Here is a 26,525-nt window from a genome sequence, read left to right on the forward strand (position 1 = left end):
CCCAAAATTTTACCATTCTGTTGCTTCCTTCACTGCCGATCGAGTATGTGCCTAGACGCCTTAGTTCTCCTACAAAACTGACCATTCTTCTACATCTACATAAGTACTCTGCAAGCCAGTGCATGGCGGAGGGTACATCGTACCAGTACAGGATGGCAGGAACAATCTGAAAAGCTTTTAAGAGTGTTGCACAGCAATTTGTGCTGATAGATAGTTGTTAAGAAATAATTAGATACATTGCTACGTTTCCTAGGTAATTAGCTTTGAAATTAGCCAATCAGGCCATTGCGCGCGTAAATTAAAGTGATCCGCCAGCTAGAATTAGCCCACGAGACTCTTCAGCCTTTGGCTCGAGTTCCAGCATTACTGTCGTCTCATGTACAATTTCGTATCGCCCTCTTGCTTGGTTTTAGTAAACCAAACAAAATACACGTTTGCCGACACCGTCTCTGGCGGGCCGCTTGAATTTGCGCGCGCAACGGTCTGATTTTCTATCTCCAGTGCTAATTAATTCAGAAACAGCGAAACGTATTCAATTATTTCTTAACAGTTATTTCTCAGGACAATCTGCCCTGCAACACCCATACAAGGTTTTTGGACTGTTCCTGACCACCCTTTCCTATAGACTAAAAATGTCTAAATGCCTCTGCACACATACATCTCACTCTTTCTCATGATCGCTGCTCGAGAAATCATTGGTGGAAGCACAGTGGCCACACAGTCACCTTCAAAAACAAGGCTTTCTAAATTTATCCAAAGCGCTCTCGCGAGAAATACGTCTTTCTACCAAGGATTCCCACTGAAGTTCTCCGACCATTTCTGTCAGACTTTCTAATGTGGTAAACCGACCTGTTACTATACTAGTAGCGTGTTTCTAAATTCGTTCGTATGACACAGGACCTACACACACATCACTGTCCGTTGTTTAGTGTACTTCTACATTGCCTACTTTTCTGTTCGCTCAGTTTTTAACGTCTACTTGTAATTACATCTTTAGGGCGCTCCCCTCCACCCCGCCCCCTCTCTGCTGCTTTTCCAAAGTCTGCATTTCACTCTCGTGCATTGAAGAGTTGCAGTCACAAACAGACGAACCATAACATTATGACCGCCTGTTTAACAGGCTGTTTGTCATCCTTAGAAGGCAAGACAGCATCGATAATGAGTGACATGTATTCGACTAGCCATTGGCAAGTTTCCGAAGGTATGTGGCACCAGATGTCTATGTACAGATCACAGATTTGCCATGTATTTCGGACCAGTGGCTTATGGGCGCGAAGCTGGCTTCCGATAACGTCCCAGATGTGTTCCATCGGTTTCAGCCCAGGTGAACTTTGTGGCCAAAGCACCAACGTGGGTTCACTATCATATTCTCAAACCACTGTAGCATGAAGGGATGTAGGTGGTCTGCAATAACGTTCAAGTTGTCAACAGCAGCCGTAGCGCCTTCGATTACTACCTCACGTCCTATGGAACAATAGGTGAGCGTCCCTAATAGCATAATCTACGTCTACATCTACATCCATACTCCGCAAGCCACCTGACGGTGTGTGGCGGAGGGTACCGTGAGTACCTCTATCGGTTCTCCCTTTCTCTTCCAATCTCGTATTGTTCGTGGAAAGAAAGATTGTCGGTATATCTCTGTGTGGGCTCTAATCTCTCTGATTTTATCCTCATGGGCTCTTCGCGAGATATACGTAGGAGGGAGCAATAGACTGCTTGACTCCTCGGTGAAGCTATATTCTCGAAACTTCAACAAAAGCCCGTACCGAGCTACTGAGCGTCTCTCCTGCAGAGTCTTCCACTGGAGTTTATCGATCAAATCCTTTCGCGATTACTAAATGATCCTGTAACGAAGCGCGCTGCTCTCCGTTGGATCTTCTCTATCTCTTCTATCAACCCTATCTGGTACGTACCCATACTGGTGAGTAGTATTCAAGCAGTGGGCGAACAAGTGTACTGTAACCTACTTCCTTTGTTTTCTTATTGCATTTCCTTAGGGTTCTTCCAATGACTCTGTCTGGCATCTGCTTTACCGACGATCAACTTTATGTGATCATTCCATTTAAATCACTCCTAATGCCTACTCCCAGATAGTTCACGGAATTAACTGCCTTCCAGATGCTGACCTGCTATATTGTAGCTAAATGATAAGGGATCGTTCTTTCTATGTATTCGCAGCACATTACACTTGTCTACATTGAGTTTCAATCGCCATTCCCTGCACCATGCGTCAATTCGTTGCAGATCCTCCTGCATTTCAGTACAATTTTCCATTGTTACAACCTCTCGATATACCACAGCATCATCCGCAAAAAGCCTCAGTGAACTTCCGATGTCATCCACAAGGTCATTTACGTATATTGTGAATAGCAATTGTCCTACGACACTCCCCTGCGGCACACCTGAAATCACTCTTACTTCGGAAGAATTCTCTCCATTGAGAATGACATGCTGCGTTTTGTTATTTAGCAGCACTTCAATCCAATCACACAACTGGTCTGATAGCCCATATGCTCTTACTTTGTTCATTAAACGACTGTGCAGAACTGTATCGAACGCCTTGCGGAAGTCAAGAAACACGGCATCTACCTGGGAACCCGAGTCTATGGCCCTCCGAGTCTCGTGGACGAATAGCGCGAGCTGGGTTTCACACGATCGTCTTTTTCGAAACCCATGCTGATTCCTACAGTCTTCCTAGTCTTCAGAAAAATAAATACTGGAGTTCACGGTGCGCTGCATGTTTTGAGCTCTCGTTCGTTTGAATGACGGCGTATCCGGACATAACCATCGACCTAATGTAACAAGTATCGTGTTTCCTCCGAGCAACCAACGACTGTTTCCGTTGATCCACGGTCGAATATCGTTGATCCCGTGTCCACTGCAGTCGTAACTGACGATTACTAGTATCCTGTCGGACTTGGCGTAGTGCAGCAGCGCGACGTGGCATAGATTCAAAAATTCGTTGGAAGTCCACTGTAGAAATATAGAACCATGCTGCCTCCATTCCATCCATAATTGCGAAATTGTTGCCGGTGCAGGATCTTGTGCTCGAACCAACCTCTCGATTAGGGCCTATAAATGTTAGATAGTATTTATGTCGGGCGGTCTCAGTGACCGAATCGTTCGCTCCAACTGTCCAGAATATACTCCAAACAAACAGCGAACAACTATGGCCCGGTGACATGGCACATTATTATCCATTAAAATTCCATCGTTGTTTGGGAATACGAAGTCCATGAATGGCTGTAAATCGTCTCCCAATAGCGGAAAGTAACCATTTCCAATCAATGATCGATTCAGCTGCACCAGAGGACCCAGTCCATTCCATGTAAACACAGACCACACAGTCACGGAGCCACCAGCAGCTTGCACAGTGCCTTGTTGACAACCTGAACCGTGGCTTCGTGGGGGTCTGCGCCACACTCGAACTTCATCAGCTCTAGCCAATTGGATCTGGGATTCGTCCAACCAGGCCACTGTTCTCCAGTTGTCTGGAGTCCAACCGATATGGTCACGAGCCCAGGAGAGGGGTTGCAGGCGATGTCATACTGTTAGCAAAGGTACTCGTGTCGATCGTCTGCTGCCATAGCCCATTAACGCAAATGTCGTCGCTCTGTCCTAACGGATACGTTCGCCCTAAGTCCCATGTTGATTTCCTTGGTTATTTCACACAGTGTTCCTTGTCTGTTAGCACTGACAGTTCTACGAAAGCGGCGCTGATATCGATCGTTAAGTGAATGCCGTCGATCACTTTTGTCCGTGGTGCGAGATAATGCCTGAAATTTGGTGTTCTCAGCACACTATTGACACTGTGGATCCCGGAATAATTCTCTAACAATTTCCGAAATAGAACGTTCCATGCCTCTAGCTCCAACTGCCATTCCGTGTTCAAGGTCTGTTAATCCCCGTCGTGCGGTGGTAATCACGTCGAAAACCTTTCACATGTATCACGTGAGTACAAATGACAGCTTCGTCGATGCACTACCCTCTCATGTTTTGTGTACGCGACACTACTGCCATCTGTGTATGTGCATATTGCTATCCCACGACGTTTTATCACATCAGTGTAGTCACTGTAGGGATAAAGCCACGTGCAGTGTTTTTGTTGGAACAGAGTTTGTCATCACCACTTTTTAATGCGTAGTAAATTTGTGTGGATGTTATGAGCAACTGTAGCTAGCGAATAAAAGAATTAAGAACAAAGAGTAACTTTAATTTATATTTACTCATCCCGATACCGATTTCGAACTGAAAAGCTTGTCTCCAAGTAGCGTGCATGTGATGATCCATTCAAGGCATAGGCAGTATTACAAAGAACGATACAACCACGCTAGAGTGCTCTTTGCAGGTTGTTTAATATGCACGTGTTTCTTTAGAGAACGAAGTAGTATTCGATTGGAAACTTTTTCCGACGAATATTTTACTTAAATTCTTCTTGGGTGTTCAGCGGGGTATAATCGTTCACATTGCTTGAATTTTTATCAGCGTGGTCTTCAGGTGATACCTGAGGAGTAATTATTCTTCAGTAGTTTCCTGGATTTGCTTGTAAGCCTCGTTGCGAAAATTCGTGCAATATGAGCGACTATACCCTGTTAAATAACCGACAATAATTTAAATTACCAACTATTATTGTTCGAGGATAGAGAACATTCTAATGCAGCATTTCTTAGAAATATGTCCCTTCTCGTGGTACGTTTAGAACACTACTCTGATGAGGGTTTGGCGCAATTACGTCTCATCTTAACGTTCGTGGCGTCCTCATTGAAAGTTGTGCATTATGATTCCCTATATGTTATTATATTCGTAGTGTTTTCGGCTTAATATTAAATCGGGATATTTAAGATAGTTCGTGCAAGTCTCGAAAGTAACTAGGAAATTTTAAATACAATAGTCTGTATTTGAAGTAATTTGTGTTTTCATTTCGTAACAGCCTCTCCATGCATGCCTCTTTTCTCAATGGCCGAGTTTTTAAACTTCTTCACCAAAACTTTAAACATACTTGTTATGACAAAGAAAATCGCCACCATTGTCTAATGAACTGAGTGGGATTTTTGGATTTTTAGACTGCTACACTCCCAACTCAGAACACTTTTATTTTCTTGTATCTGGTTGCAACTGCGCAGTAATTAATCTAATCGCCTTAGTAGTGCTAACCTATACGAGGTGCACCGTTTCAGTAGTAGTTCTGGCATACACTTTAAGTACGAGTCACAATAGTAGTACAGAAAAATACGGGATGAATTAGGCGCTTCAGTCTGGAATCGCGCGACCGCTACGGTCGCAGGTTCGAATCCTGCCTCGGGCATGGATGTGTGTGATGTCCTTAGGTTAGTTAGGTTTAAGTAGTTCTAAGTTCTAGGGGACTGATGACGTCAGATGTTAAGTCCCATAGTGCTCAGAGCCAATTGGGATGAATTAAAAGCAATATAAAATTTGTTATCTCTCGGTAGTATAATCACAGAGGACAAGAGACGGATAATGAAAATGAAGAGGAAGAGTGCATTGGCAAAACAGACATTTATGACTCAGAAAAACATGTTAATCACCAAACATATGTATATAGATGTCAGAAAAATCCTTTACATAATCACTAGTATGATAGGTACAAAGCTCTATGAAAATGAAAGTTGGACCCTGGGTGGATTTTAAAGAACAGATTTGAAGCCGCTGCAATGTGAATATGGTGGAAAATAATAAGAACGAGTTAGACAGAAAGAAAACGAACCGGAATTGTTAAGGGAAAAGTTAACAAAGAGAGAAGTTCATTTAAAAAAAAAAAAAACGGAAAAAAGAAATTGGACGTTCCATCAGACACACAACTTTCATCAAAAACATTATTGAAGGGAAAGTGCTGGAAAGAAAGAGAACGGCTTAGGATTAAGTATTTAGAAGCGATAGGGAAGGATTCCTCTACCGTTCGTATCAAATATAAGTATCCGCGTCTACTACACGACCTCTGAAATAATGTGAAGTTGTGTATATGGCAGAGCGCTGCAAGTATTCGCCTACAAGCACTTGAGATATTCCCCGGAGAATTGATGCACAGCCATCCTCGAGACAAATTTTTCGTTTCAACTTGCCTCTTCGATTTTCGATACGACATCCATCTATCCTAACATTAGCTGAAACACTAATGGTAAGGGCTCAAAGTCTTGGTTACAGTGCATATATGTATAAGCTGCATATCAGATGTATCGACAGCCCTTGTTAGCGCCACATTTGTTTCGTTGGCGCGCGGTCGGTGGCGGTTGCACGAGCGGCAAAAGCGAGTACGGTACAGCTGGCGTTCGCCTGAAATGTGTCGATTAATTACGTCGCTAACGTAAACATTAGGAAACGTTACAGATCAGTCTGTTATCACAGCCTCTGTTTGGTACTCACATTCTTCTCTTATACATCTCACAACCAAATTATTACCTTTAAATCTAACCTAGAAATCGGTCGATGCTACAGGTCAGTCCATCACCACAACCAAATCGATCAGTTACAGCCGAACGTCAGTTCTACCGTACTCATTTTAGCGAAAAGAGTGTTGGTATCCACCGAGATACTATATGGAAGTCTGGCTCGGTTTTCGGAGCGCGGAGCGGGACGTGAAGTTAAGAAGTTTGCGGTAAAAGGCACTTATTTGGCGGTGGGTGTACGCATCTGCTGCGTAGTACTGGAGGCGCTACATAAGATCTGCAGCTTAAGCCAATTCGTGCATGTTATAAATAGGTATTCGTATATATCTGCGACTGTACCAGGAAGATCGTGAAAGGTGCAGAAGATAACAATCAGGAAGCTTATGTGGTTTGAATGTGAAAGTAAATTATGCTTGTATATGAGCATAACGTGTGGACAGAGGGGGCCTGAGGACAAACAAATTTCAGAACAGAGTTTATTTTACCAGAAATGTGTTGCATTAATCTGTATAATGGCACCCGTCCCATATGCGTCAAATTTTATATTGTGTTGAAACATATGTGCTTATCTACTGACGGCAGTAGCACAGAGGAAGGAGCAGCCTGTGCGGAAGCTTTCGGTAGATGATATAGGCCAGTGTCGTAAAACGAATTTCACAGCACCAACCGAAGTGCAGGGAAAAAAAAGAAAAAGAAAACGCGGAGTATCATACACTTTAGAGTCTCTTATCTTTGTATGGTAATCTTGTTTTCGGCAGGTTTTCAAAAGTAACAATAAAGCTGTGTTGGTGGGCTCTTGCCTTGCTTCGCAAGTTGTTTGGACACTTTCCTGCACAGCTTTCACTGTACTAAAGCTTGTTTTGTAATGAGAAGAGAGCATGTACCCGTCTTAAATAATCGGAAAGTAAACGGTATAGCACTTCTGGTTCGATCGACACTGTTTACTATTCCGGTGCAGCTAGTGTGACTTGAGTCGCCAGTGCTGCGCCGTGCGCAAGAGGTGTTTGCTCGCCTTATCTGGCGTCTATCTGCTGTGACAGTGAATCTTTCCGTGGAACGCGTGTAATTTCCCTCCATCTCAAGGCTCCTGATGTACCGTGCCGCGGCAGTACCTTGCACGCATGACAAAAGATTACTGCATCGTGTCGTCCGTATGTTGAAAACCATCGAGGTGACGCAGTAGTTAGCACACGGGACTCGCGTTCGAGAGGGCGACGGTTCAAATCCCTGTCTGGCTATCAAGAGTAAAGATTTCCGTGATTCCCTAAATCCCTCCTTGCAAATGCTGGGTGATTCCTATGTAAAGCGCACGGCCCATTTCCTTCTCCATCCTACCCTACCCTTCTCCATCCCCTCTCCCCGATGAACCATGGACCTTGCCGTTGGTGGGGAGGCTTGCGTGCCTCAGCTATACAGATAGCCGTACCGTAGGTGCAACCACAACGGAGGGTATCTGTTGAGAGGCCAGACAAACGCGTGGTTCCTGAAGTGGGACAGCAGCCTTTTCAGTAGTTGGAGGGGCAACAGTCTGGATGATTGACTGATCTGGCCTTGTAACACTAACCAAAACGGCCTGCTGTGCTCGTACTGCGAACGGTTGAAAGCAAGGGGAAACTACAGCCGTAATTTTTCCCGAGGGCATGCAGCTTTACTGTATGGTTAATGATGATGGCGTCCTCTTGGGTAAAATATTCCAGAGGTAAAATAGTCCCCCATTCGGATCTCGTGGCGGGGACTACTCAAGAGGACGTCGTTATCAGGAGAAAGAAAACTGGCGTTCTACGGATCGGAGCGTGGAATGTCAGATCCCTTAATCGGGGGGATAGGTTAGAGTTAGATATAGTGGGAATTAGTGAAGTTCGGTGGCAGGAGGAACAAGACTACAGGTGAATACAGGGTTATAAATACAAAATCAAATACGGGTAATGCAGGAGTAGGTTTAATAATGAATAAAAAAAATAGGAATGCGGCTAAGCTACTACAAACAGCATACTGAACGCATTATTGTGGCCAAGATAGACACGAAGCCCATGCCTACTACAGTAGTACAATTTTATATGCCAACTAGCTCTGCAGATGACGAAGAAATTGAAGAAATGTATGATGAAATAAAAGAAATTATTCAGATAGTGAAGGGACGCGAAAATTTAATAGTCATGGGTGACTGGAATTCGGCAGTAGGAAAAGGGAGAGAAGGAAACGTAGTAGGTGAATATGGATTGGGGATAAGAAATGAAAGAGGAAGCCGCCTGGTAGAATTTTGCACAGAGCACAACTTAATCATAGCTAACATTTGGTTCAAGAATCATAAAAGAAGGTTGTATACATGGAAGAAACCTGGAGATACTGACAGATTTCAGATAGATTATATAATGGTAAGACATATTTAGGAACTAGGTTTTAAATTGTAAGACATTTCCAGGGGCAGATGTGGACTCTGACCACAATCTATTGGTTATGAACTGTAGATTAAAACTGAAGAAACTGCAAAAAGCTGGGAATTTAAGGAGATGGGACCTGGATAAACTGACTAAAGCAGAGGTTGTACAGAGTTTCAGGGAGAGCGTAAGGGAACAAATGGCAGGAATGGGGGAAAGAAATACAGTAGAAGAAGAACGGGTAGCTTTGAGGGATGAAGTAAGTAGTGAAGGCAGCAGAGGATCAAGTAGGTAAAAAGACGAGGGCTGGTAAAAATCCTTGGGTAACAGAAGAAATATTGAATTTAATTGATGAAAGGAGAAAATATAAAAATGCAGTAAATGAAGCAGGCAAAAAGGAATACAATCGTTTCAAAAATGAGATCGACAGGAAGTGCAAAATGGCTAAGCAGGGATGGCTAGAGGATAAATGTAAGGATGTAGAGGCTTATCTCACTAGGGGTAAGATAGATACTGCCTACAGGAAAATTAAAGAGATTTTTGGAAAAAGGAGAACCACTTGCATGAATATCAAGAGCTAAGATGGAAACCCAGTTCTAAGCAGTGAAGGGAAAGCCGAAAGGTGGAAGGAATATATAGAGAGGGTCTATACAAGGGCGATGTACTTGAGGACAATATTATGGAAATGGAAGAGGATGTAGATGAAGATGAAATGGGAGATACGATACTGCGTGAAGAGTTTCACAGAGCACTGAAAGACCTGAGTCGAAACAAGGCCCCCGGAGTAGACAACATTCCATTAGAAGTACTGACAGCCTTGGGAGAGCCAGTCCTGACCAAACTCTACCATCTGGTGAGCAAGATGTATGAGACAGGCGAAATACCCTCAGACTTCAAGAAGAATATAATAATTCCAATCCCAAAGAAAGCAGGTGTTCACAGATGTGAAAATTACCGAACTATCAGTTTAATAAGTCACGGCTGCAAAATACTAAAGCGAATTCTTTACAGACGAATGGAAAAACTAGTAGAAGCCGACCTAGGGGAAAATCAGTTTGGATTCCGTGGAAATATTGGAACACGTGAGGCAATACTGACCCTACGACTTATCTTAGAAGAAAGATTAAGGAAAGGCAAACCTACGTTTCTAGCATTTGTAGACTTAGAGAAAGCTTTTGACAATGTTGACTGGAATACTCTCTTTCAAATTCTGAAGGTGGCATGGGTAAAATATAGGGCGCGAAAGGCTATTTACAATTTGTATAGAAACCAAATGGCAGTTATAAGAGTTGAGGGGCATGAAAGGGAAGCAGCGGTTGGGAAGGGAGTGAGACAGGGTTGTAGCCTCTCCCCGATGTTATTCAATCTGCATATTGAGGAAGCAGTGAAGGAAACAAAAGAAAAATTCGGAGTAGGTATTAAAATCCGTGGAGAAGTAATAAAAACTTTCGAGGTTCGCCGATGACATTGTAATTCTGTCAGAGACAGCAAAGGACTTGAAGAGCAATTGAATGGAATGGATAGTGTTTTGAAAGGAGGGTCTGATGACCTCGTCGACGATAAACGTAGAAACCCTAAACGTCGTTCTCATCTTCCTGTCTCGACTTTTATTTGCCGTACTAGATTTGGAAGCTGTAGAACTCCTTACTTATTAAACAACAACTGGCTTGACTCGTTTGTGGACAACGTTCTGTCTAGTGTAGTTTAGTATCTCTGACACACAAAATACTTGACATCGACAACTTTACCATTTTATTATGCTGGTTGTTACATTCGTTGGTGGTTTGATACTCGTAGTATGTGGTGTCCTTTCAGATAGTTCTCATAGTCCATTTATAGTGTACTAGACACTGTGACTGCCTGATCGAGCATGACGTCAATCGATAGTGGCCACTAGGGTATCTTTCAGTGAATAGCTACTAGCGGAAAAACATTATCCCGTGTAGCAGACACAACGCATTCGACTCCAATGGCGACGCCACTAACTCTCTCTAGTCTCCTGACGCTCGGCACAGAGGCAGCCAGTGTGAATGCCTGTGGTGGAACGGGAGGAGGTCAGTACGTCTTGGGTTAAATTCAGAACATCGATGCAATATATAGTGGAGTGAGAGCACGATAGACAGTAGACTTTGACGCAACAACGGAATGAAGACGTCAAAACAATGTGATATCCACCGTACAATTGTAAGAGACCTTTAATACCCCCCCTCCCCACAATTCCCTTTAATTTTTCATACACACCTTTACCCTGGCACAAAAATAAGTTACGTACAACTTCTTTGATGACTGTCTCCATTGGAAGAAGCTTGATCAGTATGCTTAGATTTGTCAAGTGGAAAACACGAGGACGTGGACGACAAAGGAACTATCGGCAAAGTGAATCTTCGAGTCATAGAGATAATTACAGATAATGTGATTGGTTGGACACTGCCTGCGGCTTTCAGCCTACTCTTAGTTCTATTCTGTCGCTTGCGCCCTGTCCCTCGGTTACGCAGGGTCGGCCATGGTTAACCGGATTTGGAATGTTAAGTGTAAGGGATGGCCGGATGCCCTTCCTGCCGCCACCCCGTACCCCCCAGGACGGAATTAGTGTTCCCCAGCTGTCTGCGTCTAGTGTAAATCGTGAAATAGTGTGAATGTGTTTCAAATGTCTGTGAGTCGTGTAACTGAGGCGGGACGTGGGGACCAGCCCGGTATTCATCTAGTAGGATGTGGAAAACCGCCTAAAAACCACATCCAGGCTGGCCGACACAACAGCCGTTGTCGTTAATCCGCCGTGCGGATTCGATGTGGAGCCGGCGCGCCTACCCGAGTCCAGGAAGCAGCGCGTTAGCGCTCTCGGCTATCTGGCGGGTTTCAGCCTAGTCTAGTCTTAGTATACTACATAATTTTAAATTCTTCGCCGCAGCATGTAAATAATCATGAATTATCAACAACATAAGATAGTGTTATCAAGCTTTATATGAAACGACAGTGTGCATCCTCATTTAAAATAATTTGCACGGAGAGTAGAGTTTAATCGTGTTTGGTAGTGAATCAAGCAAAATCTACTCTCATGCTGCAGTGAAAACGGAGAAAAATGAAAACAAAGATCATAGTGACTGCCAGAAAAACTGGAAGTAGGAAGTGAAAATAATGTGCGATGTCTGACCGACAATTAATTGACGCAAAGGCGAACTTTTAATACTGATGCATTTAATAGTTTGACTTTTTTATCGCCATAAAAGACGTCAGCAGTTTTTTTAGAAAAAACTTATCAACTGCAAGTGATCTTAGGTAGAAGTGGTATTTCTGTTCTTCGTGAGAAGGAAAACGGCTTTTGACGAAAACCGCTGAACAGAGTTCCTTGTACGAAACAGTTATCTGACCAAACAAAGTTGAGAGATGCGTAGTTTGATGCATTTAGCGACATAGCCAGAAAACGAACGCATCGACGTTGAATGGAATTATCAATCATCTCTGTAAATCAGTTAATGGTAATGGGATTATTAGGGAGTCACGACATAACTAGTGATTTAAAAAGTCTTACAACGCGTTGATTTTGCTACTGATTCCATTAGCATGGGTATCAAATTTAAAAATTAACAACATTGTTCGAATAATGTGCACATCAACTGTAAGCATGTGTACTGATGTGTGTGTTTCTTGACATGATAGGCAGCCTCAGAACTGATATTCGAAATATTAACTGCTGTATAGCAGTGGGATATCCAAAAAAAAAATACTACAGAGACACGAAAAGCAGATAGATTATGATTCAACGGGAGATGCAAGCATAAAGTATTTTCATTACTAATAGTAAGTTCGGCTTGCCGTGTTGCGACTTCCTAGCAAAACAAATGAATGTTTCATGAAATTTAGTGTAGTTTATATCCCTCTTACTAATTAACTGTTTCTTCTTTGTGGGCGTTGTAAGAATTCTCTCTGTTTAATTAACATTCGTTCTTCAATCACAGAAATTTTGTATTTCTTTTATAAAAAAATTGGAAATTCAGCTTTATTCAAGGAGGCTGTGGATTCATTCTGTTTGTTCGCCGGTTCGATTTTTCACTTTACAGTTACGAAGCAGCTACTCGGTACAGAACAGAATTTTATCCAAATTTTAATTACCTTTTTTAATAATTAAGAAATATTGCCCTTGTCGCCCTACATATTAGTCCTCTGAGTTGGTGAAGCTGTCTGCAGAAGTCTACATATTTTTCGTCTCAAAATTTCTATAAATAGTATAGTGATGACATAAATGGTCCAGAGTAGTATAGGTTGAATTTTTGTCTGGCGTTTAAATGTTACTTTTGTGTTTGGTTGATATGATACAATGCAGTACGCTGGAGGAGTAAGGAGTGAGTGGTCTCTGCGTGGTTACGCTAAATCTAATGTACCAAAAATATTTTCTTTTTGTAATCCTCCTGCCACTGCTCTTCGTTAATTCAGCGGAAGAACTGAACTCGGAACATACACACACTTAGACACTAGAGTAAATGCACAAGGTTGATTCCTGTAAATTTACGTAATAGAGAACAGACAATAGGTTAATTAACTTCATGAGAGTATTATCAGAATATTTATATTATATGCTGAGACGCGTTTTACGACTCGGTTGCACGCTAGTAAAGTTTGCAGAGTGGGTTACATAAGCAGCCTTTGCCAATCAAGTTACTAATTTCCCACATCACTGAAAACATACCCTCTCTTTAATGAGCTTATTGTTTCTGAAAATTCACTTACTGAAAATTCACTGTTAATCTGCAGCCAGCTACAAGATCTCATAGTTTCATAAATTTCAAATTATTTGGAACGACGAAGTAAATGCGAGAAATGTTTTTTTTTTAATTTCGCCTGCAGAATTGTTGTAAATAATATAACAAGCTTATTACATTGTCACAGGTTCGAATCCTGCCTCGGGCATGGATGTGTGTGATGTCCTTAGGTTAGTTAGATTTAAGTAGTTCTAAGTTCTAGGGGACTGATGACCTTAGAAGTTAAGTCCCATAGTGCTCAGAGCCATTTGAACAATTTGAGCTTATTGCATTGAATGAATGCAAGAAATCTTTATAATGGATTTTTAGCTCGAAACAGAACTGCTTATTAGGCCTATATTCTGAAGTGAGGCACGCCACAATTTGTTGTTTTCATCGATGCTTGCTGTCATTGTTTTTCGGTGACCAAAGATGTATTGTTGATACTGCTCCTACCTGGTGACGATCTGGAACGGCGTCTGGTCCCTGCCATCTATGTAGCTACATTTATTGCGGCCACACCTCTTTGCTGAATTCCAGGACATGCGGCGTAAAAATTTTGGATGATGCTAATAACTGAGGGATCGCTGTAATATAGCTCTTTTTGCAGATAGAATATATACGGAAATGTTCCAACAAATGCATGTTAAAATGCACCAAGAAATCGATTTCGTCATCTGAAGTCCAACAACCAATTACTCAACAAAGGTGCGAATATTTATTGCGCATGAAGCACAAAGAATTTATTTATTGCGCATGAACCACAAAGAATGGTACATGAAATGTATTCGCAGCTGTATAAAGGAATGACGACAATGAAAATTTGTGCCGGACGGGGACACGAGCCAGGATTTCCCGCTTTACGCGAGAGGTGCCTTAACCACTATCCCTGCATCTCACAGAACAAGACGTGCTGTTGCCCTGACAGTGTCATAGCTTATAAATTCTTCCGTCCTTAGCATAGCACTGCTTTATACAAAGGACCTTCCACATCATAGCGTTCTTTCCTTGACTGTATGTAGCACACAACACACGCGCTTTGTAGCAATTAATCAACTGAACGTTCTTTTTCTTTGTAAACATTGCCACGCAACGTCCAACAATCTATGCTGTCTTCACACCTTCCACGTTAATAATAAATTTTTCGCAAGTAAAGTAGCCATCAATCTAAAGATTGTTTTGAGCATCACTGAGTGTTACTAGCCATGGTCCTAATGGAGATGGTATGCCATTGCCTTCGACCGACCTATGACCTAACTATTAAAATTAGAAAGTGTGTATACGTCTTGAGGCAATGTAACTCGCGGCGCGCAATTTACCCACTCTGTATTCGTCCTGCGGGCAACGGCCTTGCCGCAGTGGATACACCGGTTCCCGTCAGGTCACCGAAGTTAAGCGCTGTCGGGCGTGGCCGGCACTTGGATGGGTGACCATCCGGACCGCCATGTGCTGTTGCCATTTTTCGCGGTGCACTCAGCCTCGTGATGCCAATTGAGGAGCTACTCGATCGAATAGTAACGGCTCCGGTCAAAGAAAACCATCGTAACGACCGGGAGAGCGGTGTGCTGACCACACGTCCCTCCTATCCGCATCCTCAGCTCAGGATGACACGGCGGTCGGATGATCCCGATGGGCCACTGGTGGCCTGATGACGGAGTGCTTATTCGTCCTGCATTTGAGAATGAGAGCACTTACCGACCTCCAACAAACTTAACTCATAGTTTCAAACCTCATACAATCTTTTTCTCGTCGACACCCCCTGCAAAATAATGAAAGGTTAAAAATTTATCGCTTACAACAAGCAGTCATGTTCATGCACTCAAACTTAAGTATACACATATATTACTGAAAGTACCTACAGAATTAGTGTACGACCCACGGTTGAGGAGACGTGACGTTATAAACACTGAGATGGGTGAAAAACTAGCTTTTCTTAAATCGTAGGCAAATTACCCAGATCATAACTAACCAGGTCGGAGAGGGGGGGGGGGGGGGGCAGCGCAAGGGGTATCGATCTGTAACAAATCGTGACAATTTTGATAGAAAAGAAAAGGTGAGCACATTAAATAAAATATGGATACCAACTTTGGTCAGGACAGTAATGGTCGATTATTTTTTAGTATACGAAGATGTCACCGGCGAGAGATAATCACGCATTCGGCTCACGTGGCGTATTGTGATGGCTTTCATATAATTGTATTAATTCAGAATCAGTTTAAGCTTTCGATATAGTTGCTGATTTATCTCCGAAGATGTCTCCTGTTGATAGGCGCAAAACGTCATTAAATAGTTTGTATATAGACCACGGCCTCCCAACACGGAAATTTTAATTGAAGTAAACACAGGACGTGAAAGCCTACATTATGTTACAATGGTACAAAATTTTCCGTGTACTGTATCTTTTAACTGCTGAACATTTGCGACCTTCTTTAGTAAACTATTATATCTCCAAAGATAAACTGATTCTTACGATTCTTCACAAAGTTTAATGTCGACGAACTTCTAGTACGCTTGTACAGACAATAAGATGACTACATCATACGTATAAGATAACCAACTCTGTTAAAACATTGCCTCTGTTTTCAACATAGAGACTTTATACGCTCGGACATACCTTCATTCATTGAAACAGACCACAAACGCATTACTTGAAGTAGATGTGGAGAGAAAAATTAATCAATGGTGAATTTTAACTATACAATATGACAGACAATGAATTTATATATGAATAGAAATTGAAACAGTTGTCTGAATTTTATGATACATGAAGAATTCTGATAATTTAACCTGCTAATTGTTCTGACTGACATATTAAACAAGTTCTCATTTACCAGGATGAACTGAGTACAACAAAGTTAAACAAAATAAAACTTACCGGTACTATATACTTTCTGACATCGCCCGGTAAACACACACTTTTAGGAATGGTTATGAGTAACAAGAATTTCACTGTGATTATGTAAGGGTGTTGTATATACTTTTCGGTTGTGAAGAAATTTCTGTTCGTCTGTATGGCAACAAACTAGATAACTTCCTACGTCGACAACGTCAAACGGCTGCGGCACATTGCTGCATCTCTGGTCCTCTTCTGTAGTCCTATAAGGTAAAAACAAAATAAGATGATGGCGCTTTAGACTTACGCTGTATGCTGTTTTGAAGCCAGACTTGGCGGGGCCTGCCGCCATCTTAAACAACCCAAAACATCAGCAGACTACTGTTTACGATAGCTTGTTGTTCATTATTTCTGTCGTGTGCACGCAACAGCTGTTTTAGATACTACAAATTACAATGCTTACGTTAATAACGCGGTGTCAGGAAGACAGTTTCTAACGTTTTTCTGTTCTCGAATGCATGTTTGCTCTACTAATACGACACATGCACCCTCGTTAATGCAACTGGTTTGTTGTTAATATACTTCGAAAAAACAAGAAGGATGCGACGTGAAAAAGATGCTTTCGTAATCCATTTAATTCCACTCTTAGTGTGTTTATATCGATAGCGAATGAAGCTGGAACTACAAACCCAATGTTTGTTTGCTTAATGGTACTACTTCTTCTTCGTTACTTTTTCAGCTTTGAACTCGTGTGCATAACACTTTTAATGCTCACGTTTGCGAAAAAAAAAAAAAAAACTTAGCTACGTGTTCTTTGTTAGACCATAAATGTATGCAATGACGAAAGAAGCAAGGAACGCTATCATTGTGCATGTCAACAAAGTGAATGATTATTGAAATGTGAAAGAAACGGAAGGAGCATTCAAAAAGTTTTCGTTTGTTGGCATTGGTGCAGGGTATAAGCAACTTAGACTCCGACGCCGGTATATAAGCACCGACGTGTAGGTTAGGGCATTCGTGTCATTCCCATGTGCGTGCACTAAATACCTCCAAACAGGACCAACGTGCTGTTATTCTTTTCTTAGCTGCCGAAGGACATACACCGGTAGACATCTGTGGAGAGTGAAGAATGTGTATGGGATAGCACAACTGTCGAAACACGCCGTTCTGGAATGGTGCGTCAAGTTCCGTGCTGCTTCATAATAACGCACGTCCCCCATACTATATATGACAAAATACTCGTACGTTCATAAAGAATTCACTCACACTATGTGATCAAAAGTATCTGGACACACCCAAAAACATACGTTTTTCGTACTAGGTACATGGTGCTGCCACCTACTGCCAGGTACTCCACATCAGCGACATCGTGAGAGAGCAGAACGGGGCGCTCCGCGGAACTCACTGACTTCGAACGTGGTCAAGTGATTGGGTGTCACTTGCGTCAGACGTCCACTGTTTCCGATGTGGTAGTGAAGTGGAAACGTGAAGGTACACGTACAGCACAAAAGCGTACAGGCCGACCTCGTGTGTTGACTGACAGAGACCTCCGGTAGTTGAAGAGGGTCGTAATGTGTAATAGGCAGACATCTATCCAGACCATCACACAGGAATTCCAAACTGCATCAGGATCCACTGCAAGTACTGTGACAATTAGGCGAGATGTGAGTAAACTTGGATTTCATGGTCGAGTGGCTGCTCATAAGCCGCACATCACGCCGGTAAATGCCAAACGACGCCTCGCTTGGCGTAAGGAGTGTAAACATTTGACGATTGAACAGTGGAAAACGCGTTGTGTGGAGTGACGGAAAACGGTACACAATGTGGCGATCCGATGGCAGGGCGTGCGTGTGGCTAATGCCCGGTGAACGTCATCTGCCAGCTTGCGTAGTGCCAGTAGTAAAATTCGGAGTCGGTGCTGTTATGGTGTGATCGTGTTTTTCATGGAGGGTGCTTGCACCCCTTGTTGTTTTGCGTGGCACTATCACAGCACAGGCTTACATTGATCTTTCAAGCACCTTCTTGCTTCCCATTGTTGAAGAGCAATTCGGGGATGGCGATTGCATCTTTCAACACGATCGAGCACCTCATAATGCACCCCCTGTGGCGGAGTGGTTACACGACAATAACATCCCTGTAATGGATTGGCCTGCACAGAGTCCTGACTTGAATCCTATGTATCAAAAATGGCTCAAATGGCTCTGAGCACTATGGGACTTAACATCTATGGTCATCAGTCCCCTAGAACTTAGAACTACTTAAACCTAACTAACCTAAGGACAGCACACAACACCCAGCCATCACGAGGCAGAGAAAATGCCTGACCCCGCCGGGAATCGAACCCGGGAACCCGGGCGTGGGAAGCGAGAACGCTACCGCACGACCACGAGATGCGGGCTCCTATGTATCACCTTTGGGATGTTTTGGAACGCCGACTTCGTGCCAGGCCTCACCGACCGACATAGATACCTCTCCTTAGTGCAGAACTCCGTGAAGAATGGCCTGCCATTCCCCAAGAAACCTTCCAGCACATGACTGAACTTATGCCTGCGAGAGTGGAAGCTGTCATCAAGGCTAAGGGTGGGCCAACACCAAATTGAATACCTGCATTACCGATGGAGGGCGCCCCGAACTTGTAAGTCATTTTCAACCAGGTGTCCGGATACTTTTCATCGCATAGTGTATATATGGACAGTATACGCCAATCCAATACAAAGTGGACTTGCACTCGAAACAAAGGACGACTACTGAATCGGAGGATAATGATAATTAAAAGGTATTAGGGGTGAAATATTCCAGACAGACCCTTCCAAAATTTTGGTAACTTATAGGAGGGCTGGACAACCGCCATACTCGTAGATAAACGTCTTCCAGTAAAAGCACATCATTTTACTGAAGGGGACTGAAAATGTATGATGGATTGAAAATGTATGGCGGAGGGGGGTTGAACACGAACGCTTGCCTTTGTGTGCCGTGATCTTAGCACTGAGTCATTCATAAATGCCTCCTGGTCCAAATTAAACAATACAATCTGACACTATCCCTCTATTTTCGAAATATATCTTCTTAATTGTGTTTTGACGCGAGGCATTGGCACATCTTCTCAGTTAAAAGTGTCTAAAATGGACCTTACTTTCATCCGAGGAGGACATTTTGACGCTTTCGTATTAGTGTGTCTTCTGAAGTGGCAGAAAATGCATACAGAGCTTCTGGCAGAGGGACATACTGTCAGTGCGAGGTCAGGAACGTGTTGCTGCAATGGCCGGCCCAAATCCACCAGTCGATTAACCTACATTAGGGGCAGCTTAACTAACTGCCCACATTCGCAGTTACTAAAACTGTAGCCTGTGGTGTTTTTCCGGGCTGCCATTTTCTGCGAGCATAGCAAACAACGTCACAATGTTTTCCGAAACTACACATTAAACTACCAGTAAGGTATTCTTGAATTTTATGTTAACATTACGGGAGCATTTTGAAACACGTAGGTTTCCCAGGAGGAATGATCAATATTCAGAAATAAGACAGCGACGTTCATTCGAAGAGAGAGAGAAAAAAAAACATTGAAAATGGGCTTTAAAATTCGTATCTTACGAGCAGTGAGCACTTGTTCAGTAGAGTAGATGTTTCTCACAGTAGCGAAGATAAAAAAGTGTTCCTATCTTTTAAGATATACACTTCTGCTTCGAGTAATTGCCCCTGTCGTATCCTGAATACAGACTGTCCCTCCTGGGACAGCATGTATATGTATGGGTTATATTTTAATTCTTAAATAGCAGCTTGTCTTCAGGTGCATTGAATGTACTTGTTTATATTAATATAGGTGTTCTGTTGTTCCTATGTGTGTATCGCAGTATATGAAGACGAAGGAAGATTAGGTTTTGTCGTTCTATCGGCTTCTGATGTTATTAGAGACGGAGCACAAGCTCGAATTGGACGGGGATGGAAAAGGGTACATGTCGCGTCTGTTGCAAAGGATCGGTCCAACACCCGTCCTACGTGATTTAGGAAAACGTAACTTGGAATGATCCATAAAGGATTTAAACATCACCCATAGAGGATTTGATCCAGCATAAACAATGGGCACACAGAAACACTAGCGCCATCACAAATCAAAGATGAGCGACATCAGAAGTTACCGATAGTCAAATTATTAATCAAGGGATGAGGTAGCATAAACTCTGTCCCTCTGTTTTTTAACAAATGAGACTGCAGGATTCCATGCAGAATTTAAACAGAAACCACCATCTCTATTCATAAAGTTGCTTGCTAATTTAATTTCCACAGCTTCCTTAGCTGGAAGTGCATGCCAGAAAAGCCGTGTTATATTCCATAGGATGACTGGTGCCGAGACAATGTTCTGCAGATGTGAATTTGCTCGGCTGCTGTAAGCGTGTGTGCCGCTTGTGCTCTGTACACCGGTTCTCCACAGTCCTGATAGTCTGTCCAATATATGAAGTGCCACAACTGCAAGGAATACGGTAGACACTTCCATTATGAAAATAGAGATCATCCTTTAGGGAACCTAAAAGGACACTGATCTTAGATGGTTGTCGAAAAACACCGAAATACTCCCTTCGTAACCCTCTGCAGTATCATCAGTCACCCTGTGCACAGCTGGTCGATAGCACAAAGCACGTATAAGCTATCTTTCTTTATAACCATTCTGACGAAAGGTGACTTCGACCTGGACTAACTCAACTGACAAACTCTCAGGGTCTGATATAACATTGGACCTGTGAACCAAGGTGCGAAGTACCCCTTCACGTTGAGCCAATGGAGTACGACTTTTACTAGTGAAAGCATTTCTAAACAAATTTTATAATATTGTTTGTCTTATTGTGTAAAAAGCACCTGTTGTGTGAGATTTCTTTATTTTTATAGTTCACATTACTGTTTTATAATACACAAAAATTCCATCACTTGTAAATGACAAGTTATGCGAAAGTTCATCTTCCCTCAGTCTGTAGATACAAGTCAATGTGAGTACACTTCATACAAACGTAAAGTCCCAATGTGCCATCCACCTTTCTCCTGACACACGCCAACGAAAGGGAGACAGACATTCTTTTCCATGTCCCGCTTGAAACGAATATTCCGATGGATTGAACACAGGTGTTCTAAAAAGTCGTTCAAATTCTCACTGACATGAGGCCAAACAACAGAAGCATCGTTTACATATCTGAAAAACACGCAATTTTCAAAGCCGCCGACTCCAGGGTACATTCTTCGAAATCGTCCATAAACAAATTGGCAGTAACAGGTGACAACGGCCATCCCGTTTCAACTATATCTAATCGACGTAAGAAATACGTCGAGTTCTTAATGTAGTGCCCACACTGACCTACTATAGAGCTCAACAGAGTAGCAAAGTGTTTTGCTACACGATATGCCAGAGAACCATCTCAGAGTCAGATTTCGTCAGGAATGGTTACAGTGAAAGACAGATTAGACGTGCGTTGCGTTATCGAACAACTGTGCACTGGGTGAAGATGATACTACGGAGGTGACACCAAAGTGTACGGCCTTTTTGCCTCACGAAGGGATCATTTCTAATAGGATTGGTTGTATTTTGCGAAAATATGATGCCAAGTCTGTTTTTCGACCACGATCTACGATCAGGATCCTTTTAGGTTCTGTAAAGGATGATCTTGGTTTGCGTAAGTAGGGCGTCTACCGTATTCCTTGCAGCTATGGCACGTCATATGCTGGGCAGATCATCAGGATTGTGGAGGACCGGTGTACAGAGCATAAGCAGCACATACGCTTACAACAATCGAGCAAATCTGCCATCAGAGAACACTGTCTTGGCAACAATCATCATACGGGATATAACAACGAGGAGGTTCCGGCAGGCGCTTCCAGCTGTTGGGATAGTATCATTAAGGAAGCTGTTGAAATTAAAGTAGCAATTAACCTTATGAAAAGAGATTTTTCTTGAACTCCTGCTGCCTCATTTGGCAAAAAAAAACAGAGGAATAGGGTTTGTGTTACCTCGCCCGTTGATCATTAATTTCACTATCGATAACTTCTGACGTCGGTCGTCTTTATTTTGTGATGGCGCTAGTGTTTACTCTGTGTGTAATATATTGTGTGTGTGTTTACGGAATTTCTCTGAAAACGAAGGTTTTAAATTCGCTTGCACTGCGCTTTCTTACAGCAGTTTTGCCTTAACAACGGCACGGTGTGCTCCTGTTGACATATCGGCGGTTGTAGACGACGTCACTCGGATGCATTCCCGTACGTTATTGACGTCTATTTATCATTGGAGAAACTAAGGTCCCAGAGATGTTAGATTATCTCTGGGAAAATAAACGAGCTATCTGGATCCGAGAAATTAACAGGTTTACGAATACACAGCATAAAAGAGGAAAAGGGGGTGGTATGTAGTAGAAAGTGATATTTTCAGAAGGAAATTGTTAAATTCATGATTCCATGGCAGAAGCAGAACAAGAGATTTGAAGTGGTCTGAAGAAGGGACACGTTGAAAAATTGAACGAATGTTAAAGGAAAGGAAGAGAGCAAATACACGAGTAGAAGGAATTGAAATTGTCATTAGTTGATCAAAACTGTTTGGGGGGGGGGGGGGGGGGGGGGACAGTGCAAACTAGATTACTGTAACATGCGTGAGCGCAACGAGATCAGATTAAACACCAGTGTTGGCAGACAACGTCGTAAGCGTCCCCGTGTCAACTTCGAAACTGAAACTATTCCCGAGAGTCTTTGACGGAATCTTCCAATCGAGTTTCGCTATCGCCATCTGAAGAGCACTGAGGAATGTTTTGACGTTCATGTGAGTGACACCCGGCGTGAATCGACATAAACAGTAACGAAAGACCAGCGTCGCGTGGCAGACTGACCGTCTAACTCCTGTCTTTAAGCGCAGTGGATTCGCAGAGCTGTGGACGCACACAAATCATCGTCAGCGCAGCGGGAGGCAAATGGCTAAGTGTCGCTGGCAGCAGTACCAGCAGCAGCCGTATCGGATAACGAGGCCCACGGGTTGTGCGGCCAGGAGGGCAATGAGGCAGTCCGCGGAGTGGAAGCGGAGACGGCGTCTAGAGTTGAGGACGGCCAGGATGTGGGCGATCCAGCGGCGCGGCAGGAAGCGGGGGACCTGCGCTGGCCCGGCGCTCTTCTGGCGTTCACAGGGAAGCGGGTCAAGTTGACGCCCTGCGCAACGCCCCCCGGCACGTGCACATGCCGCGGCAGCGCGTCCCCGTTCCCCCACCACCCTCCGCCCGCCCGCGGGGGGGAAATTGCTGGCACTCCCGGCGGCCGCCTGATACCTAGCGACACGGCCATCTGCTATTTCTAAAGCTCGTTCAGGATAAAGGCCAATTCCCATGAGACGTCAACGGAAAGGAAAGGCAGGCGATGTCACCGTCAAATGGTGAAGTCTTCACACTAGACGGAACGTCAACGCTACGTCACTCAGCTTAGCTCGGTACCAAACAGTGATAGCGACGTTATGAGATACCTTCCGTGATACTATAATCCGTCCGAAAAGGCCTCGGAAGGCCTAACAGTACCGACCGACCGCCGTGTCATCCTCGACCGAAGGCGTCGTTGTTGTTGCGGTCTTCAGTCCTTAGACTGATTTGATGCAGCTTTCTATGCTACTCTATCCTGTGCAAGCTTCTTCATCTCCCAGTACCTACTGCAGCCTACATCCTTCTGAATCTGCTTAGTGTATTCATCTCTTGGTCTCCCTCTACGATTTTTACCCTCCACGCTGCCCTCCAGTACTAAATTTGTGATCCCTTGATGCCTCAGAACATGTCCTACCAACCGGTCCCTTCTTCTTGTCAAGTTGTGCCACAAACTTCTCTTCTCCCCAATCCTATTCAATACCTCCTCATTAGTTATGTGATCTACCCATCTAATCTTCAGCATTCTTCTGTAGCACCACATTTCGAAAGCTTCTATTCTATTCTATTCTTGTCCAAACTATTTATCGTCCACGTTTCACTTCCATATGTGGCTACACTCCATACAAATACTTTCAGAAAAGATTTCCTGACACTTAAATCTATACTCGATGTTAACAAATTTCTCATCTTCAGAAACGCTTTCCTTGCCATTGCCAGTCTACATTTTATATCCTCTCTACTTCGACCATCATTAGTTACTTTGCCCCCCAAATAGCAAAACTCCTTTACTACTTTAAGTGTCTCATTTCCTAATCTAATTCCCTCAGCATCACCCGACTTAAATTCGACTACATTCCATTATCCTCGTTTTGCTTTTGTCGATGTTCATCTTATATCCTCCTTTCAAGACACTGTCCATTCCGTTCAACTGCGCTTCCAAGTCCTTTGCTGTCTCTGACAGAATTACAATGTCATCGGCGAACCTCAAAGTTTTTATTTCTTCTCCATGGATTTTAATACCTACTCCTTTGTTTCCTTTACTGCTTGCTCAATATACAGGTTGAATAACATCGGGGAGAGGTTACAACCCTGTCTCCCTCCCCCTTCGCAACCACTACTTCCCTTTCATGTCCCTCAACTCTTATAACTGCCATCTGGTTTCTGTACAAATTGTAAATAGCCTTTCGCTCCCTGTATTTTACCCCTGCCAGCTTCAGAATTTGAAAGAGACTATTCCAGTATACCCAAGGCGTCACTGGTTGTGGTCAACACACCGCTGTCTCTGTCGTTATCAGCTTTTGTGACCGGAGTCGCTACTTCTCAATTGGCCTCACAAGCGATGAGTGCACTACGCTTGCCAACAGCGCACGGCGGACCTGAACGGTCACCCATCCAAGCGCTAGCCAAGCCCGACACTGCTTAACTTCGGTGATCTGACGGGAAATTTAGCCACGGATTTATCGAGCAAGCCCGTGCACGTATCAACAAAGTTTGTAGCGTATGCTATATTTAGACAATAGCAGCAATGGCTATAAATACAGATAAAACATTTCTAACATTGAATTTGGCACTGTGTTTGAAGAAGAAGAAGAAGAAGAAGCGGCAGGTTCCGGGAATGATTTAAAACGAGAGAGGAAAATAAGCATGAAACCCTTATAAAGGAAATGTCATTCTCGGGATTTGATCATTACAGTAATTTTCTGCGAACAGACAGTGAACCTTTTAATTTCTTTATAGATACTTCGCCCACACACTGAAAAGAAAAAACTCATAAGTGTGTGAGAATTTATTCTCTTTTACTTGGTTCTGTAATGACAGTTCATTAAAATGCCACAACGTGGGAACGTATAACGTACATCGCCCATGGAAGAACCGGAGAAGCCGACCGGTGTGGCCGAGCGGTTCTAGGCGCTTCAGTCTGGAAATGCGCGGCCGCTACGGTCGCAGGTTCGAACCGCGCCTCGGGCATGGATGTGTGTGATGTCCGTAGGTTAGTTAGGCTTAAGTAGTTCTAAGTTCTAGGGGACTGATGACCTCAGATGTTAAGTCTCATAGTGCTGAGAGCCATTTTTGAACCGGAGAACATCAATTTTTATTTTTCCTTTTTTATTGGACTCTCGCTTGTATATTATGCGGAGAATACTGATTTTCTTCTTAACCTCTTCCTGCCTAATATATGACTAAGAAGTATGGACATCTCTACTATTCTGGTAATTGCCAGTGCTGCTATGTTTTTATCCTTGATAGTTCCACAGTTTTGCAAACTCAACATACATTGGAGTAAATTGTATTAAAATTGTTTTTCACTGATCACATGCTGCTAGACAACAACGTGAAACAACGTCCATCATTTTGTCAAATTTTCCGTCGATGAAAATTATCACAAAGACATAAGTCATGACAGACAAACACGACAAACAGCAACGTACACGGTCAAATATGTGGCTAACATTGTAAAATTTGACAGATTGTTTGATCGTGTGCGGGGGCCTTAGAAGTCGGAACAGAGCATCAGAATTAAGGACCTAACAATAACAAAGATTATTAATAGCCAAAGGAAACTTCAGAACGCACTTTCTTGATAAAGTTTATCATACCTATTGCTGAGAAGCAAGAAAGAGAAGCAGTGGCCGACGGCCTTCACTTACCTACTGAAAGCAGCGTAGTTTTGATAGAGTTGTCCGTGCTAATAGACGACAATACGTGACATAACTGCAGAAATCAACGTGGGACGTACGACGAACGTATCCGTCACGACAGTGTAGTGAAATTTGGCGTTAATGGGATATGGCGGCAGACAAGCT

At 43.1% G+C, this 26,525-nt stretch overlaps 1 protein-coding gene and 1 pseudogene across 1 annotated transcript in view; both read left to right on the forward strand.

Moving 5' to 3' along the window:
- LOC126176615 (sodium- and chloride-dependent GABA transporter ine-like) overlaps positions 1-26,525 on the forward strand; it is a 339,257-nt gene that overhangs the window by 81,197 nt on the left and 231,535 nt on the right. The gene's annotated exons all lie outside the window — the stretch shown is intronic.
- LOC126103006 (5S ribosomal RNA) lies at positions 14,859-14,976 on the forward strand (annotated as a pseudogene).

Source organism: Schistocerca cancellata, chromosome 1 (genome assembly GCF_023864275.1).
Source record: "Schistocerca cancellata isolate TAMUIC-IGC-003103 chromosome 1, iqSchCanc2.1, whole genome shotgun sequence".
Classification (NCBI taxonomy): domain Eukaryota; kingdom Metazoa; phylum Arthropoda; class Insecta; order Orthoptera; family Acrididae; genus Schistocerca; species Schistocerca cancellata.